Source organism: Heptranchias perlo, chromosome 20 (genome assembly GCF_035084215.1).
Source record: "Heptranchias perlo isolate sHepPer1 chromosome 20, sHepPer1.hap1, whole genome shotgun sequence".
In the NCBI taxonomy this organism is placed as follows: domain Eukaryota; kingdom Metazoa; phylum Chordata; class Chondrichthyes; order Hexanchiformes; family Hexanchidae; genus Heptranchias; species Heptranchias perlo.
The window spans coordinates 48,113,252-48,131,123 of record NC_090344.1 but is presented as its reverse complement, the minus strand read 5'-3'; the positions used below and the strand labels follow the sequence as shown (position 1 = coordinate 48,131,123).

The window sequence follows — 17,872 nt, the reverse complement described above, 5'->3', positions numbered from 1 at the left end:
TTATTCCCCCTTCGCGCTCTCCCTCTCTTTATTCCCCCTTCGCGCTCTCCCTCTTTATTCCCCCTTCGCGCTCTCCCTCTTTATTCCCCCTTCGCGCGCTCTCCCTCTTTATTCCCCCTTCGCGCTCTCCCTCTCTTTATTCCCCCTTCGCGCTCTCCCTCTTTATTCCCCCTTCGCGCGCTCTCCCTCTTTATTCCCTCTTCGCGCGCTCTCCCTCTTTATTCCCCCTTCGCGCACTCTCCCTCTCTTTTTTTCCTCCTTCGCGCGCTCTCCCTCTCTTTTTTCCCCCTTCGCGCACTCTCCCTCTCTTTTTTCCCCCTTCGCGCGCTCTCCCACTCTTTATTCCCCCTTCGCGCGCTCTCCCTCTCTTTATTCCCCCTTCGCGCGCTCTCCCTCTCTTTATTCCCCCTTCACGGGCTCTCCCTCTCTTTATTCCCCCTTCGCGCGCTCTCCCTCTCTTTATTCCCCCTTCACGGGCTCTCCCTCTCTTTATTCCCCCTTCGCGCGCTCTCCCTCTCTTTATTCCCCCTTCGCGCGCTCTCCCTCTCTTTATTCCCCCTTCACGGGCTCTCCCTCTCTTTATTCCCCCTTCGCGCGCTCTCCCTCTTTATTCCCCCTTCGCGGGCTCTCCCTCTCTTTCTTCCCCCTTCGCGCGCTCTCCCCCTCTTTTTTCCCCCTTCCCGCGCTCTCTCTCTCTTTATTCCCCCTTTGCGCGCTCTCCCTCTTTTTTCCCCCTTCCCGCGCTCTCCCTCTCTTTCTTCCCCCTTCGCGCGCTCTCCCTCTTTTTTCCCCCTTCCCGCGCTCTCTCTCTCTTTATTCCCCCTTCGCGCGCTCTCCCTCTTTTTTCCCCCTTCGCCAGCTCTCCCTCTTTTTTCCCCCTTCGCGCGCTCTCCCTCTTTATTCCCCCTTCGCGCTCTCCCTCTCTTTATTCCCCCTTCGCTCTCCCCCTCTTTTTTCCCTCTTCGCGCTCTCCCTCTTTTTTCCTCCTTCGCGCTCTCCCTCTTTATTCCCCCTTCGCGCTCCCCCTCTTTATTCCCCCTTCGCGCTCTCCCTCTTTATTCCCCCTTCGCGCGCTCTCCCTCTTTATTCCCCCTTCGCGCGCTCTCCCTCTTTATTCCCCCTTCGTGCGCTTTCCCTCTTTATTCCCTCTTCGCGCGCTCTCCCTCTTTATTCCCCCTTCGCGCTCTCCCTCTTTATTCCCTCTTCGCGCGCTCTCCCTCTTTTTCCCCCTTCTCGCGCTCTCCCTCTCTTTTTCCCCCTTCGCGCGCTCTCCCTCTCTTTTTCCCCCTTCGCGCGCTCTCCCTCTCTTTTTCCCCCTTCGCGCGCTCTCCCTCTTTATTCCCCCTTCGCGCGCTCTCCCTCTTTCTTCCCCCTTCGCGCGCGCTCCCCCTCTTTTTTCCCCCTTCGCGCGCTCTCCCTCTTTCTTCCCCCTTCGCGCGCGCTCCCCCTCTTTTTTCCCCCTTCGCGCTCTCCCTCTCTTTATTCCCCCTTCGCGCGCTCTCCCTCTTTATTCCCCCTTCGCGCGCTCTCCCTCTTTTACCCCCTTCGCGCTCTCCCTCTCTTTATTCCCCCTTCGCGCGCTCTCCCTCTTTATTCCCCCTTCGCGCTCTCTCCCTCTTTATTCCCCCTTCGCGCGCTCCCCCTCTTTATTCCCCCTTCGCGCGCTCTCCCTCTTTATTCCCCCTTCGCGCGCTCTCCCTCTCTTTATTCCCCCTTCGCGCGCTCCCCCTCATTATTCCCCCTTCGCGCTCTCCCTCTTTATTCCCCCTTTGCGCTCTCTCCCTCTTTATTCCCCCTTTGCGCTCCCCCTCTTTATTCCCCCTTCGCGCGCTCTCCCTCTTTATTCCCCCTTCGCGCGCTCTCCCTCTCTTTATTCCCCCTTCGCGCGCTCGCCCTCTTTATTCCCCCTTCGCGCTCTCCCTCTTTATTCCCCCTTTGCGCTCTCTCCCTCTTTATTCCCCCTTCGCGCTCCCCCTCTTTGTTCCCCCTTCGTGCGCTCTCCCTCTTTATTCCCCCTTCGCGCGCTCTCCCTCTTTTTTCCCCCTTCGCGCGCTCTCCCTCTTTATTCCCCCTTCGCGCGCTCTCCCTCTTTATTCCCCCTTCGCGCGCTCTCCCTCTTTATTCCCCCTTCATGCGCTCTCCCTCTTTCTTCCCCTTTCGCGTGCTCTCCCTCTCTTTCTTCCCCCTTGGCGCGCTCTCCCCCTCTTTTTTCTCCCTTCGCGCGCTCCCCCTCTTTTTTCTCCCTTCGCGCGCTCTCCCTCTTTTTTCCCCCTTCGCGCGCTCCCCCTCTTTTTTCTCCCTTCGCGCGCTCTCCCTCTTTTTTCCCCCTTCGCGCGCTCTCTCCCTCTTTTTTCCCCCTTCGCGCGCTCTCCCCCTCTTTTTTCCCCCTTCGCGCGCTCTCCCCCTCTTTTTCCCCCTTCGCGCGCTCTCTCCCTCTTTTTTCCCCCTTCGCGCGCTCTCCCCCTCTTTTTCCCCCTTCGCGCGCTCTCTCCCTCTTTTTTTCCCCCTTCGCGCGCTCTCCCCCTCTTTTTTCCCCCTTCGCGCGCTCTCCCTCTTTATTCCCCCTTCGCGCGCTCTCCCTCTTTATTCCCCCTTCGCGCGCTCTCCCTCTTTATTCCCCCTTCGCGCGCTCTCCCTCTTTCTTCCCCCTTCGCGCGCTCTCCCTCTTTCTTCCCCCTTCGCGCTCTCCCTCTCTTTATTCCCCCTTCGCGGGCTCTCCCTCTCTCTTTTCCCCCTTCGCGCGCTCTCCCTCTTTTTTTCCCCCTTCGCTGTTTGGGTTAATAGCGACTCTTGGATTGCTGACAATTTTTGTATTTCTAGTCGGCACAGTCTTTAGACTGTCTGTAAATTGATGCTGGGTGTTACGAATCTTGCTGCAGCAGTAAAACTGTCTATGCAGTCAGGCTGCATTTAACATTGATATTTCCTTGGTTCCTAAAGATATTTTTATATTGCGCATAAAACGAGCAGCAGGGCGCTGCATCATTGTGTGGTGCAGTCTGCTGATCAGCCTAAATAAAGCAGTCGAGTTCAGCCCTTAACCTTGCCAGCTGGCTCACGGGTCCATCTATCGGGCGTGCTTCTGCGATTAACGTGCCCTTCAGTAATCCGGAGAGCCGCATCATAAAGCACTTGGACATGTAATATTTAAATAAACGGTGCAGCACTTTGTTTCAAACTGAGATGTCTGTGAAAGCAAGACGGGCAAGGTCCTGGGGAGGTGGTTTCTCAAACGCTGCGGGGCAGCAGGGGTAAGACGCAGGCAGATCTTTGCCTGCGATTGTTGCCTGGTGAGTCCGAAATAACACATCATACGATGGTGGTGCTTCCGCATTCGACCGGAGAATTTAAAATGCAAAGAGAAATGATCAACACCTGGAACAAATTAAATACAAATCAAAAAAAGGTGTGTGTGAGTGGTGATTTTCCCATGAAATGTGTGGAATTCGGTGCTCAAAGCATGAGGGGAAAATGTGTATTTTTGGAGCAACTCAGCTGCACCGTTATTTATCTTGGCCTTAAGTAGTCTGCGAGTGAAGCAATTTTAACAAGTTCTCGGGATTCCTGGTCATTCACAAACTGCACATGGTGCACAGTCATTGCTGAAACTGCTCTTCTGAGTCTCTCAGCGCTGTCCCCTGAAAAAATATTGCATCAGAACTTTTGCTGGAAATTCAAAGGGACCAATGAAGTGTTTGGCTTAAAACTGTGAGTGAACCAAATCCGCCCTTGGATTGGCCTCACGAAACGTCACAACTTCTTTTAATTTCTTCAGCGAGGTAAATACGACAAGTTCAATTTCCAAGAGGAGAAAAGCAGGCAAAATTTTTTCCCGGCTCCCCGACAGTCATGAAGAACTTGCATTTATATAGCGCCTTTAACATGGTAAAACGACCCAAGGCGCTTCACAGTAGACAAAATTTGACACCGAACCACATAAGGAGATATTAGGACTGGGTCAAAATCCTGGAACTCCCTTCCTAACAGCACTGTGGGAGAACCTTCACCACACGGACTGCAGCGGTTCAAGAAGGCGGCTCACCACCACCTTCTGAAGGGGCAATTAGGGATGGGCAATAAATACCGGCCTCGCCAGCGACGCCCACATCCCATGAACGAATAAAAAAGAATGACCAAAAGCTTGGTCAAAGAGGTAGGTTTTAAGGAGCGTCTCAAAGGAAGAGAGAGAGGTGGAGAGGCTTGTGGGGTGGGTGGGGGGGAATTCCAGAGCTTAGGGCCTCGGCAGCTGAAGAAACAGCCGCCAATGGTGGAGCGATTAAAATCGGGGATGCGGGAGGCCAGAATTGGAAATTGGAATGCAGTGAAATTGCAGGAGATCCGTCCAACTCGACATCCCACATTACTGTGGTGAAAATGGCTGCTCAAGCAATGGCCTGGGCTTCACACAAGACATTGTAGAAGATGGAGGATTCTGGCCACTTGTAACCTGTTTTGGCCACAAATCGATGATGCCCCAGTAACCAAGTTATAATCCACCTCATGAGGAAGAAAAATAAATGCAGCTTTGCTTTTGTTTGGCTTATGCCATTTAACCTTTACATCCATCTGAACAGGCAGACAATGCCTTGGTTTAACTTCTCATCTGAAAGATGGGGCTTCTGACAATGCAGCACTCCCTCAGTGCAGTGCCGAAGTGTCAGCCTAGTTCTGGGCTCTGTTGACTATTCCATTGCTCTCCTAGCCAGCCTCCTCCCATCCTCTACCATTCAGCTCATCCAAAACTCTGCTGCACACGTCCTATTTCTCACCAAATCCCACTCGCTCATCACCCCTGTCCTCGCTGTTCTGCATTGGCTCCTGGTCCCCCACTGCCTCAGATTCTCCTGTTGTTTAAATCTCTTTATGACCTCGCTTCTTTCTGTGTCTGACTTTCCTGGGATGAGGGGGTTGTCCCATGAGGAGAGTTTGAGTACAATGGGCCTATATTCGCTGGAGTTTAGAAGAAACAGAGGGGATCAGATTGAAACGTATAAAATTCCTAGAGGCCTTGACAGGATAGATGCTGAGAGGCTGATTCCCCTGGATGGAGTGTCTGGAACAAGGGGGCATAGTTTCAAGATGAGAGGTCAGCCATTTAGGACTGAGATGAGGAAAAATTTCTTCACTCAGGGTTGTGAATCTTCGGAATTCTCTACCCCCGGAGAGCTGTGGATGCTCAGTCATTGAGTATGTTCAAGACTGAGATCTGTCGATTTTTGGACTCTAAGGGAATCAAGGGATATGGGGATCGGGCAGGAAAGTGGAGTTGAGATAGAAGATCAGCCATGATCTTATTGAATGGCTTGAGGGGCCATGTGGCTTACTCCTGCTTCTATTTCTTATGTTCCTCCATCTCCACACACACACCCTCCCCACGCTCTTTGCTCTTCTGATTCTGGTGTCTTGTGCGTCCTCCACCTTTGGCAGCTGTACCTTCAGCCACCTTGGCTTCATGCTCTCGAATTCCCTCCCCAAGTCCCATTTCCTCTCCACCTCCAAGACCCTACTTAAAACCCACCTCTTTGACCAAGGTTTTGGTCTCCGCTCCTAACTTTTCCTACTTAGTCTTGGTTTCCATTTTTTTTTTATGACACTTCTGTGAAGCAATTTGGGACTTTTTCTACATTAAAGGTGCTGCATAAAGGCCAGGTGTCACTGTTGAGCACTATTCTTTTTGCCACCCAATGACTTTGGCTGCAAGGTCGCAAGAGGTGGCTGCAGACTCTGCCTGCAGCACCAGTAATCCTTTAATAGAGCATAAACCGTTTAGAGTTTAGAGTCTACAGCACAGAAACAAGCCTAACTGGCTTATGCTGCACACGAGCCTCCTCCTTTATCTAACCCGATCAGCACATCCTTCTATTCGTACCTCCTGTGCTTATCTCGCTTTCGCTGATACACATCTATGCTATATATATGTCTGCAGGCGTGTCAGTGAGTCAGTGAGTAAATGTGCCGTGCATTACATTCCTTTGTCGAAGTTGCAGCCTCACCCTTTCAAAAGTCAACATTCCAGGAACTCTTCTCGTTATCTGCTTTTGCTTTCATAACAGTCGCAGGGAAATAAGCCATCGATGCCGACTGTTGCAGCACAGACTGAGGGAACAGACGGAAAGAAGGCGTTTTAACTTTTTAAAAACTTCATCCAGCAGCAAACATGCGGTCCTCTCACCATGGGCGACAGTCAGCAACATAAACTGTTCTCTCACTGTCGATTTATGTTTACGTTGTTCCTGCAGCAGCAGAAACGGACTTTATGCGGATCTTGGGACCTGATATGAACTCTGTTCCCCAGACACTGACTCCGTCCCTCTCCCTGACCACCATCTGAGGCTGAACCAGACCGTTTGCAACCTCGGCATCCGATTTGACCCTGAGCTGAGCTTTCAATCCAATATCCGCTCCATCACCAAGACCGCCCACCTCCACCTCCGTAACTTCATCCGTCTGTGCTCCTGCCTCACCTGAACTGCCGCTGAAACCCTCATCCATGCCTTTGTCACCTCGAGACTTGACTATTCCAATGCTCTCCTGGCCGGCCTCCCATCTTCCACCCTCTGTTGACTTGAGCTCATCCAAAACTCTGCTGCCCGCATCCCAACTCGCACCGAGTCCCGTTCACCCATCACCCCCTGTGCTCGCTGACCGACATTGGTTCTCGGACCGGCATTGCCTCAAATTTAAAATTCTCATCCTTCTGTTCAAATCCCTCCATGGCCTCACCCCTCCCTATCTCTGTAATACCTCCTGCCCTACAACCCTCCGAGATCTCTGCGTGAAGGGTGGTTTCCTTCATTCCACCGTTGGCGGCCGTGCCTTCAGCAGCCTAGGCTCTAAGCTCGGGAATTCCTTACCCAAACCTCTCTCGTGCGCTCTCTCTCTCTCTCTCTCTCTCTCTCTCTATCTCTATCTCTATCTCTATCTCTATCTCTCTCTCCCTCCCTTTTAAGACGCTCCTTAAAACCTACCTCTTTGACCAAGCTTTTGGTCACCTGTCCTAATATCTCTTTATGTGGCTTGGTTTCAAATTTTATTTAGTAACACTCCTGTGAAGTGCCGAGGGACGTTTTACTGCATTAAAGGCGCTGTACAAATGCAAGTTGTTGCAGACTCAATGGTAAACGTGTTAGAATGGGTGGTTGTTGGCTTTTTTAAGTTTTGTTTTAAAAAATTGCTCCCGATTTTTGTATTGAGGGGACCAGCCAACCAGAGATGGATTGATCCTCCTCCTCCTTCTCTGTTTTAACCTTGGAATCACATCCTGGCCTGTCGGGGGAGGTTTGAGCTCTGCTTCAAGTTATTGTTTTTGATCCTTGAAGTGGAAGGAAAATCTGAGGGAGCACATTTTGAGCAAAGTATTCCCCCATTTTAAATAAGAATTTGTTTTTGACAATCTAAAGATAAAATTTGCCACATGCCGACCCTCGAGGGAGGAGTCTCACACCCTGATAGGCAACTCTGTCATTGACTATTGAGTATCCAGTGAGTCTGTGTTAATTGTAACACTTTCTGACACTGGGATACCAAGCAATAGGTGTGCAGCTGAATGCAGCATCTGCACAGCTCAGGGAGTGCTGCACTGTCGGAGGTGCCGCCTTTTTGATGAGGTGTTAAACCGAGCCCCCATCTGCCCTCTCGGGTGGACATAAAGGCACCATTTCGAAGAAGAGCATGGGAGTTCTCCCCGGTGTCCTGGCCAGTATTTGTTCTTCAACCAACGTCACTAAAAACAGATTACCTGGTCATGATCACATTGCTGTTTGTGGGATCTTGCTGTGCCCAAATTGGCTGCTGCATTTCCCTACGTTGCAACAGTGACTGTGCTTCAAAAAGTACTTCTCTGGCTGTAAAGCGCTTTGGGACATCCTAAGGTCATGAATCGCTCTTACAAAAGAACTGGCGCGGGCTCGACGGGCCGAATGGCCTCCTCCTGTGCTGTAACCATTCTATGATTCTATTGTGTGAAATAAATGCAAGTCTTATTTTGCTGGACTGTGTGTCACTCAGTTACCCACTGAATCAATTTGCTGAGCACTGTGCGAGCTTCCGGTCTTATCAGTTGATAAATCAACCACCAGTTAGTCACACTCCAGCCAAGAGGAAGGAAAGCTTATCGTGCACCTGCAAATGAAATGAAACACACCCTTGCCTCATCACAGCAAACCTTTGTGCTTTGCACAAATGTGTCCACATCTTGGGAACCTGATCCTTTGCAACGTGGTGACCCGGTTTAGTTGAAGCTGAGGTCGTACTGTTTCAGAAAAGTCGCTCGGATGCACGTGGTGCTGGGTCTGAAGGCCTTTCGAGCTGGTCGTACAGTATGTAAGGACAATCGCAGGCAGTGCACGCACTCCGCCAGTGGGCAATGCTTCCCCGCCGACAGAAAATTCTCCTGATTAGGGAAACTGCAGGTCCATCAGCCTCCGAAACAGAAAGAAATGTTTTCCTTCAACAGGACCAGCAAAGTTCATCGTTCAAAGTTTCAGCTGGAGTTCGCCCCCTCCCAGAGGCAGCGAGCTCACTGCTGTCTTCGTCGAGTGAGTAATTTGAACGACGCAGAATGACCCAATTATCCTTTCGATCCAAATAAAAAAAATTATTTTGCATTTTCCACCATTCTCTCGCAATAGGCCTCTTGTCGCACGTCCTGTACCCCAGTGGAGGGTGTGGGCAGGAACGTGTTCCCAGGCCTTTGGCAATTCCTCTGGGGTGGGGGAGGGCGGGTGTAAATGCACTGGTTTGTTTCGTTTCTTCTTCTCTCCCTCCCTGCAGGAAAGGGACTATTCTCTGCCGGCTACTGAATCCAGTTGGCGGAGCCAAGATTAGGAACTTGCCTCGTGGGGAAGTACATCCTGTGAGCTTCATGGCACCAAATTACTATGTTTTGCATTAAAAATTAAGGAGAGGAATTTTCTCTGATCACTGAAAAACAGCAACAATAACGGCTTCTTGTTATTATCCAGTAATCTCCTCCCCCCGCCAAGAACACTTAAACTTACATGATACCTCATGTCGAAGTGTCTCACGAAGTGCTTCACACCATGAATTGCTTTTGTAAGTGCAATGATTGTTGGTTTGTAAACAAACACCAGAAAAAGTTACTGCATTTCACGGTGAAGTGCTTTGGGGTGTTTGAGAGATGTGATAAGGCACTCATCTTCTCCGACAGCAGAATCCCACAAACAGCAAGATGAATGGCCAGATTATTTGTGTTTTTCGCGGCGTTATTTGAAGAAGAAATGTTTGAATGGGGAGGTGGGCCAGCTCCGCTCTGATGCTCCTCACGGTCGAACAGTTGCGGCCGGGTTCAAGTGTCAAGTGTGACCCCCCCTTATTGTGAAGTATCAGAAGATTGCTGGCGCCCTGTGCAACTGTAGTCCAGCATGAATTCAGGAAAGGAGGGATGAAAGTTTGGAGGTGGGAGGCATTTGGCAGTGATGGGCTTGCTTTGCACTGCTCCTCCAACACACAGAATTTGTAGAGTTTTCCCTTTTTTGTTATCTCGGCATTCCAAACACTTGGACACCGCAGCTGCCTGTTACTGGAAATACTTATCTGTTGTTGTGACTATTTCTTTTTGCTGGACTGAACGGAGATCAGTCAATTTGTTAAGCTCAGCTGCTCCTTCAAAAAGGAAGGCTCCTGCACGACTGATCTATGTCTCTGAATTCCAGCCTGATAACTAAAACATCTTGTAAATGGAATTACTGAATTTAACCACAGATACTAATACTGCTCCCGACTGAAGAAATGTGGCACAGCAGTTTTGTTACAATTATAGTAAATCCCGAAGGATCAAATGAATGGGTCCGAGCAATTCCCACAGATTACACATTCACCGGCCGGTCAAAAAAGGTACTTCACACGTGCAATAACACGACCAGATCTATTTGCGGCCCGTGTCCTGCCCCAGTTGGCTGCAGCCGGATGATTCACACAGCCACCAGTGTTGCTACGCTCACAGCCCATCCCACAGAATTGAAGCAGTGCAAATGAGGTCAGCTGTACAGAACCCAACAATTAACTTTGAAAAGTTTTGTAGCCAAATTAACCAGGATCCAGGACGAAGTGTTGTTGACCGGCCGGTGAATGTGTTATCTGTGGGAATGGCTCGGACCCATTCATTTGATCCTTCGGGATTTACTATAATTGTAACAAACTGCTGTGCCACATCTCTTCAGTTGGGAGCAATATTAGTATCTGTGGTTAAGTTCAGTAATTCTATTTACAGAATGTTCTCATTTTCAAGCTGGATTTCAGAGTGCAAAGAAGCCAAGATTTGGTGAACACAGGTCTTAACCCATTCATGTTTAGACAGTTGCCAATTGGAAATGATAGGGTTTGGGGGTGTTTGATCAAAGAAGGATTACCAGACTGTAATCACTTAAACCCGTGCCGATGAATGTACTCTTTATACAGATATCTGCATCTCCAAATACAGGTTCTGTCACCCAACACCAAAGATGTCAGGCAAATGACTTGTACGGCGTGCTTTGGATTTTGAACCTGCTGAACCTAAAAGAGTGCGCATTTGAATTTCTACCAGTAGCAAGCTCCCCTTAACTGCTTAAATACCAGAGCAGTCGATCCCACAGCCTGATTCTGGTCTCCTTTTAAGTTTAATAAGAAACGGCAGCTTCCATCTTAACTGTAGTTTACCCTGTAGACCTAAATTCATATTTTTTTAAAAAAAGCTACAATGCAAAAGTTCTCCTGATTTGTTCCATCACACCAGCATGCATGTGATTATGGAGTAAAAGAACCAACACAGTTCTGGAGGTCACAGATGCAAAGACAGCTGTTTCTGAGCTGTACTGATCACGAATATTGGGCAGTAAAATTCCACGTGAAAGGAGAGTAAAACTCCCAAATGTACATGTTGTAAATCACGTACTGAGAATACAGATCTTTCCAATGGAACGCCTTTGGTAGCACATTGCCATAGCAACTCCATGGCAACGGCTCAGAGGACGTTCGATTGGTCTGGTGCTTCAAGCACTGCTGCAGAGGCATTCCCGAGCAACTGTCTCGTGACAGTGTGGCAGATGCAGGCAGATGTTGGTCTGAATTAGCTGATGCCGCATGACATCCTTCTGTCTACCTCAAGGGAGGTTTAATAAAAGACGGAATAATTCTCCAGCAAAAGGCATTGAGTGCAAGATAGTTACATAACACAAATTGATTCTTTCTCCAGCCAAATGTGCTGCATTTGGCTGGAGAACAGTTGCATAATGTGGAGGACAGTTACATAATGCAAATTGTGGGTGTGTCAAATCGTAGTCACCTACAGCAGTGCAGTCTCCAGACGTGATTGACGGGGGGAATTACCCAATCATCTGTATTCTGGCCGGGAGTAGTGGTGTCACTGTATGCAGCCGTAAACACACCCCCTCGACCCATCCTCGGGCATTTAAAGTGTGAGCGCCATGGACAACACAGGTTGGGGAAAAAATCTTTCAAGAGCGAGCTTCCTGCGACAGGAATTGAATGGGTTTACAAATTGTGATGCTGCATGGAAATATTAACTGCGGTATCTGTCTCGAGGCCTTATCATTGTTTATCTGTTTAAACAGTGAGTGCCACTGCCTGGGGATATGATTGGGAGGAGTTATTGATTTTTAAAGGTGCTGGAAAGCTGAATGGAAACACCATTAGATTTCTGACTGATCTGTGCTGATAACTCTATAGGTCTATATAGAAAAAGAAGTTTTTGAAATGTGTCCCTCAGAAGTCACGTTTCGTGTAATCACACTTCAAAGTGTCAAAAGCTTAACAAGGAGGAAGAGATACTGTTATCTGGTGCTGCGCATACCCTATTTTAATCTCTCCACCATTGGCGGCCGTGCCTTCAGCTGCCTCGGCACCAAGCTCTGGAATTCCCTCCCTAAACCTCGCCGCCTCTCTCCTCCTTTCAGATGCTCCTTAAAACCTACCTCTTTGACCAAGCTTTTGGTCACCCCTCCTGATATCTCCTTACGTGGACTAATTATTAAGAGAAAGTGAGTTCAAATCCCACCACAGCAGTTTGAAAATTTGACTTCAGCTGAACAAAAAAATGGAAATATGAAGCTGATAATCGGTAAAAGTGACCATGAAGCTGTCGGATTGTTGTAAAAACCCAACTTGTTTGCTTGTATCCTTCAGGGAAGGAAACTGCACTGTATGTGTACTGTAACGTCAATACACCTGTACCGTCAATACACCATGTACCTGGACCTATACGATAATGTTATGAAATTTGTAATTGCACACGAGACTTGTGCAAGCGCCACGAAATATCTGATCCAACTTTGTGGTTGCTTGTCCGTTTCTCTGGTGTCATGATTTTACCAGTTGCAGGATTGGCACAGCCAGTGGCAGTGCCAAACGTGAATTTCCTGCCCTACCTTGTTCCAATGGAAGTGGAGACCCACTTATTTCATGGTTGTGTGGATCTGCCATCGCAGCCACCACCTCCTTCCATCCAATCAGCCTTCGGGAGACCAGTTGCAGACTTCATGAGTAGAAATGGAATGGAGACACAGGGAGGGCCTCTTGACTTTGCTTACCTGGGACCCAGACTGCATCGAGCTGGCATGTAGAAATGCCTACACGCGCTGAAGGAAGTTTAGAGGCTCAATCACGGGGTGTTTTTAATACCGTGGTTTGTGACATGACCGCACTTGTACACGCAAAGCTGTCTTGCGAAGTTTTCCTGGGGTGGGGAAAGGGGATCGACTGTACTTGGAAAGAAGACGCCAAAACTTCACAACACAGTTTTTGAGGGATCGTTGACCAGTGGGAGTTGTCTCTTCGCCTGACTATAATTGCACAATTTCGAAGAAGAGCAGCAGAGTTCTCCCCGGTGTCCTGGGCCAATATTTATCCCTCAACCAACATCACTAAAAACAGATGACCTGGTCATTATCACATTGCTGTTTGTGGGACCTTGCTCAGCTCAAATTGGCAGCCCTGTTTCCTACATTGCAGCAGTGACTACACTTCAAAAATACTTCATTGGCTGTAAAACGCTTCAGGACGTCCTGAGGTTGTGAAAAGTGCTATGTAAATGCAAGTCTTTCTTTAATGTCTGTCTGGTAAACTGTCCTGTGTTTTCATGTATTCTTCACTCTCTATATTTTGCCCCTTTACCCAGTCCCTTAAGGGCTCAGTAGGGGAAAGCACTCCTTGGCTCAGAACTGAGTCATATAGACCAAGATGGTCTCAATTTTGAGTGCGAGTCTGTGGTGTGTCAACTGGTCTGAGAAGGGTGGCCACAATTCGACCTCATGTTCTTGGGCTAGAGAGAGGGGTGAGGGATCAAAAGACTGTTCGTAGAACTGTGGCCCACCGTGAGATGTACTTTTGGGGTAAGGAGGCATAATGTGGGGTGGGAAAAGCAGTTTTTCTTTGCTGAAGGTATGAATCTCTCTCTCTCTCTTTCTCTCTCTCTCTCCTTCCTTTTCCACAGGCCCCTAAATGATGAGTATTCATGGCCCCTGATCTCCACCAACCCCTCTTACTCTTAACACAAGAAGGAATTGCTTCCATCACATGAGGATCCGTTGTCTTCTGCTTGAAGCTCTCCTATCGTGATTAAGGCTGAGTTAGTCATCGGAGGGATCTGTGGATGAGTGTTAACATGCTCCATAAATACAAGGTATTCAGGTTGGGTTTGCTGAATGTCACAATTAATAACAATAAACTTCACGACTTCCCTCTTGGTCTGCTGAAGACTGAATTGTGAGTACATAGGATCAGGAGGAGGCCATTCAATTTAAAACCTCACATTCAGCCACTAGTGACCTCAGTCCTTTCCCCCCTCTTGTTCATGAATTAGAGGAGCAGGTGGTGAATTATACACCCTCTGCCTCAGGATTATTGGACATTGTTTGGTAATGGTTCAAAATTTAACCTGTCAAGCCACAGCCTTCCCCAACGTAACAGTGGAAGACTGAAGCCATCATTGACAATAGACTGTACTCCCCTGCCACTGATTCTAATTACCCGGCCACTCACACAGGTTGAACTAAGCCATGCAGAACATAGGCGTTCCATTTGATCCTGAGCTGAACTTCAAATTCCACATCCCATCCGTCAATTGCCTATTTCTGCCAGGGCAAGATTATTTGCTTCGGCCCCGAATCTCAGCCCCTCTGCCAGTGAAACCATTATCCGTGCTTTTGTCACCTCTGGACTTGTTTATTCCTTTCTGACCTCATCCTCCATCCTTCACAAACTCCAACTTGTCCGAAACGCAGCCGCCTGCAACCTGTCCCTCAGCAAGCCCTGATGACCTGTCACTCCCATCCTCGCTGACCGACACTGCCCCTCAGCCTATTAAATTTAAACCTGTCGTCCTTCTCTTCAGGTCTCTCCGGGGCCCTGCCCCTCCAGCTGTATATTTTGCCCCCCTCCTCCGGTACCCCCTCACCTTGCCCGATAATTGTAGAATGATCGAGCACAGAAGGAGGCCATTTGGCCCATCGTGCCTGTGTTGGCTCTTTGGAAGAGCTATCCAATTAGTCCCACACCTCTGCTCTTTCCCCGTAAGTCCTGCAAAATTTTCCACTTATTTCCAAGTATTTATCCAATTCCCTTTTGAAAGTTGCTATTGAATCTGCTTCCACCGTCCTTTCAGGATCATAACAACTCGCTGCATAAAAAAAACGCTTTTCCTCATGTCGCCTCTGGTTCATTTAAATAATGAAAAATAGAAACTAAAAAGTTCCAACACAAGGATATGTGTCATGGCTTGGAGGTGGTGATAGTCCCATGAACTTGGTAATCTTGTCCTTCCAGATGGTGGAGTTCGCGGGTTTGGGAGGTGCTGTCGAAGAAACCTTGGTGAATTACTGCAGTGCATCCTGTAGTTAGTACACACTGCAACCACGGGAGTAGATATTTGAGGTGGTGGTTGGACTGCTGATCAAGTGGACAGCTTTATCCTGGATGGTGTCGAGCTTCTTGAGTGTTTTTGCAGATGCACCCATCCAGGCAAGTGGAGAGTATTCCATCACACTCCTGACTTGCGCCTTGTAGGTGGTGGAGAAGCTTTGGGGAGTTGGAAGGTGAGCCACTCGCTGCAGATTCTGACCTGCTCCAGTAGCCACAGTATTTAAGTGACTGGTCCAGTTGAGTTCCTGGTCAATGGCGACCCCCAGGATGTTGATGGTGGAGTGTGGGACTGAAGTCATATGTAGACCAGATCAGCTAGGGGTGGCAGTTTCCCTTCTTAGTCGTTGGACTTTTATGACAATGTAGTTGTATATTTCTAGTGCCAGACTTAATGAATTCAGTTTCACAATTTGCCACAGGGGGATTTATTCTGGGCTGTTAGTTGACTACCAGAACCATTACACCAGCGAATCTGCCGATGCAATTCATTTGATGGAGCCTGTTATCTGCCATTTGGCCCCCACTGCCCAAACAGGCATGAAAAATAAACTGAAATGGAATAAACCATGTCCTGGCCAACATTTATCCCTGAAACAGCGCCGTCAAAACAGATGAACTGTTTGTGGGACCTTGCTGTGTGCAAATTGGCTTCTGCACTTGCCTACATAACTGCAATGCCTGCGCTTCAAAGCAATTGGTTGGCTGAGAAGCACTTTGGGACGATCAGAGGATGTGAAAGGGGCTCTGTAAATGCAAGTTCTTTGTCTTTCTCCATTGCTTTTAAAGATACCAAATGCTTGAAATACTCCACCCCGTGCTGATCATTGCAAGGAGCAGAACACTCCCACACTGTTCTTCGTTGGAACAGAGTGTACTCTGATTCAGACGATTGATTTACTCTTATGGCTAATCATATGCTTTCAACTTGTCGGGTGTGTTCCTCCCTTGTAACATGCTGCGTTCAACATTATGCTGATTTTTTTTCTCTCCTCCTCCTCCTCCAAAAAGTGTGAACTCTTTCCGGAGTATGTTTAGACAGGAGCCAGTGGCCTCCGGTACCTTGTCCCAGTGGCCGTTCTTCACACATCAAACCAGACCGTGAGGGTCAAGTAGACCATTTGATTGGTTTATTGCGTTGAGCCTGCTCCTGACATCATCAACGCCTGCCTTCTGCTTTCCAACTTAGTTGACAGCGATCCAAGAGTGGCACCCATGGCGATCTTTGTTTTTGCAATTTCTTCCCCCCCCCGCCCCCCTCCCTATCTCTCGGGCCCTGAGGCCAATTGTAGCACTGTTGTGCCCCCCACCTTGCCCCCTCCCCCCCGCCCCCAGATAAGGTTCAGCTAACTTAGTTCAGACTGGAGATTTGAAAAAAAAAGTCTCGATGAAACACTTGAAATATGCTCTGGCCTGTCGGTTCATTTCAAAAAATGCTCTTCAACTATTCTTTATCAAGAGAGCACAATGCACATCTGGTCTCGGATGAGATTCTTTTCATTGCTAAAGGCACGATCTAAACTCTGTATAACTCTGGAGCCAATGTGTTGTCCTATCCGTTTCATGTCCTCTGTATTTCAAAGGTCCTCAAGGGACCGTTTTCACGATGGGAAGAGGGCTGTCACTCTGTTCAGTTGGCAAATTTCTATAAACTGGACACATCGAGGAGGAGGGAAGATTTCCGCTTCATTCCTACCTGGCTGCTTCTTCATCGGTCGACGATCGTCTGAGCTCCTGTGATTGTCCTGCACCCCTCTTTATGAGGCAGGGACCTGACCTTAATGTTGTGTCCACGGTCGTTCTTTCATTAACTTGTTCGGCACAGTTTGCAGGCTGAGGATGCTGTTGGCCAATTCAAAGGTTAGCTCGTCTGCCTTTTGATGACATTTCCCCCCCCCCATCGGAGGTCCCTGTGACCCTCCTCCAGGGGCTCATCAGTCCGAAACCGTTGGCGCTTTCTGGAGGTGACCTGGTTACTTAACCGGCACTCGGTGTTGACCAGTCCCAGGTAGCACCATTTACTGTCATTGCTGTCGCAGGTTTTAACACCTGACTTGACTGACAAACTACCTAAGTGTCCTTTATTTCATTAATGTTTTAAATTATTATTTCTCTTACTTCACTATGATTACTTAAGAACGAAAGAATCAGGACGTCCCGAAATGCTTCACAGCCGATAAAATGTAGTCACTTTTGTAATGGGGGGAACTGCGGCAGCCAATTAACACACAATATTCCACAAACAGCAATGAGATAAACGAACAGATAACCTGTTTCAGATCTTGAGATAAATGTCGGCCACCACACAAGAACTCCCCTTCTCCTCTTCGAATAGTGCCATGGGATCTTTTACATCCACCTGAGAGGGCAGACTGGGCCTCGGTTTGACGTCTCATCCGAAAGACGGCACCTCCGAAAGTGCAACGCTTTCTGCGCACTGGCACTGGAAGTGTCAAATTCCCTGGAGTGGGACTCGAACTCAGGACCTTCTGACTCTCAGATGCGCGAATGCAACCCACTGAGCCACGGCTGGCACATCATCCGACAACGATTCCGTCGGAAGTTCCTTTCTGTCCTTGTTTCTTCCCCCCGCCCCCCTCCCCCACCTTCCCACTTCTTTCTGATTCTATTAATATGTTTGTCCATCCCTTGTATTTTCAGTTCTGAAGAAGGGTGCGAGCCGTTAGTATAGACTGTGTGCACTTTTAAATGTGCATTTACGATTTTGGTACAAATAGTGAACAGACGCATCCTCCTCTTTCTTTCTCCCTCCTCTCCAACTCGTCGTCTTGTGTGTTTTTTTTTTGATGTGGCGATGCCGGTGATGGACTGGGGTTGACAATTGTAAACAATTTTACAACACCAAGTTATAGTCCAGCAATTTTATTTTAAATTCACAAGCTTTCGGAGGCTTCCTCCTTCCTCAGGTGAACGATGTGGAAACCTGAGGAAGGAGGAAGCCTCCGAAAGCTTGTGAATTTAAAATAAAATTGCTGGA

General features: G+C 48.6%; 1 protein-coding gene across 1 annotated transcript in view; it reads left to right on the top strand.

Annotated features, from left to right (window-relative positions):
• Positions 1-14,951: 14,951 nt before the first annotated feature.
• Positions 14,952-17,872, top strand: part of hk2 (hexokinase 2) — a 57,914-nt gene continuing 54,993 nt past the window's right edge. The window contains exon 1 of the mRNA XM_068001267.1: positions 14,952-15,050. The gene's annotated coding sequence lies outside the window, so the exon portion shown is untranslated. The remainder of the gene's footprint in view (positions 15,051-17,872) is intronic.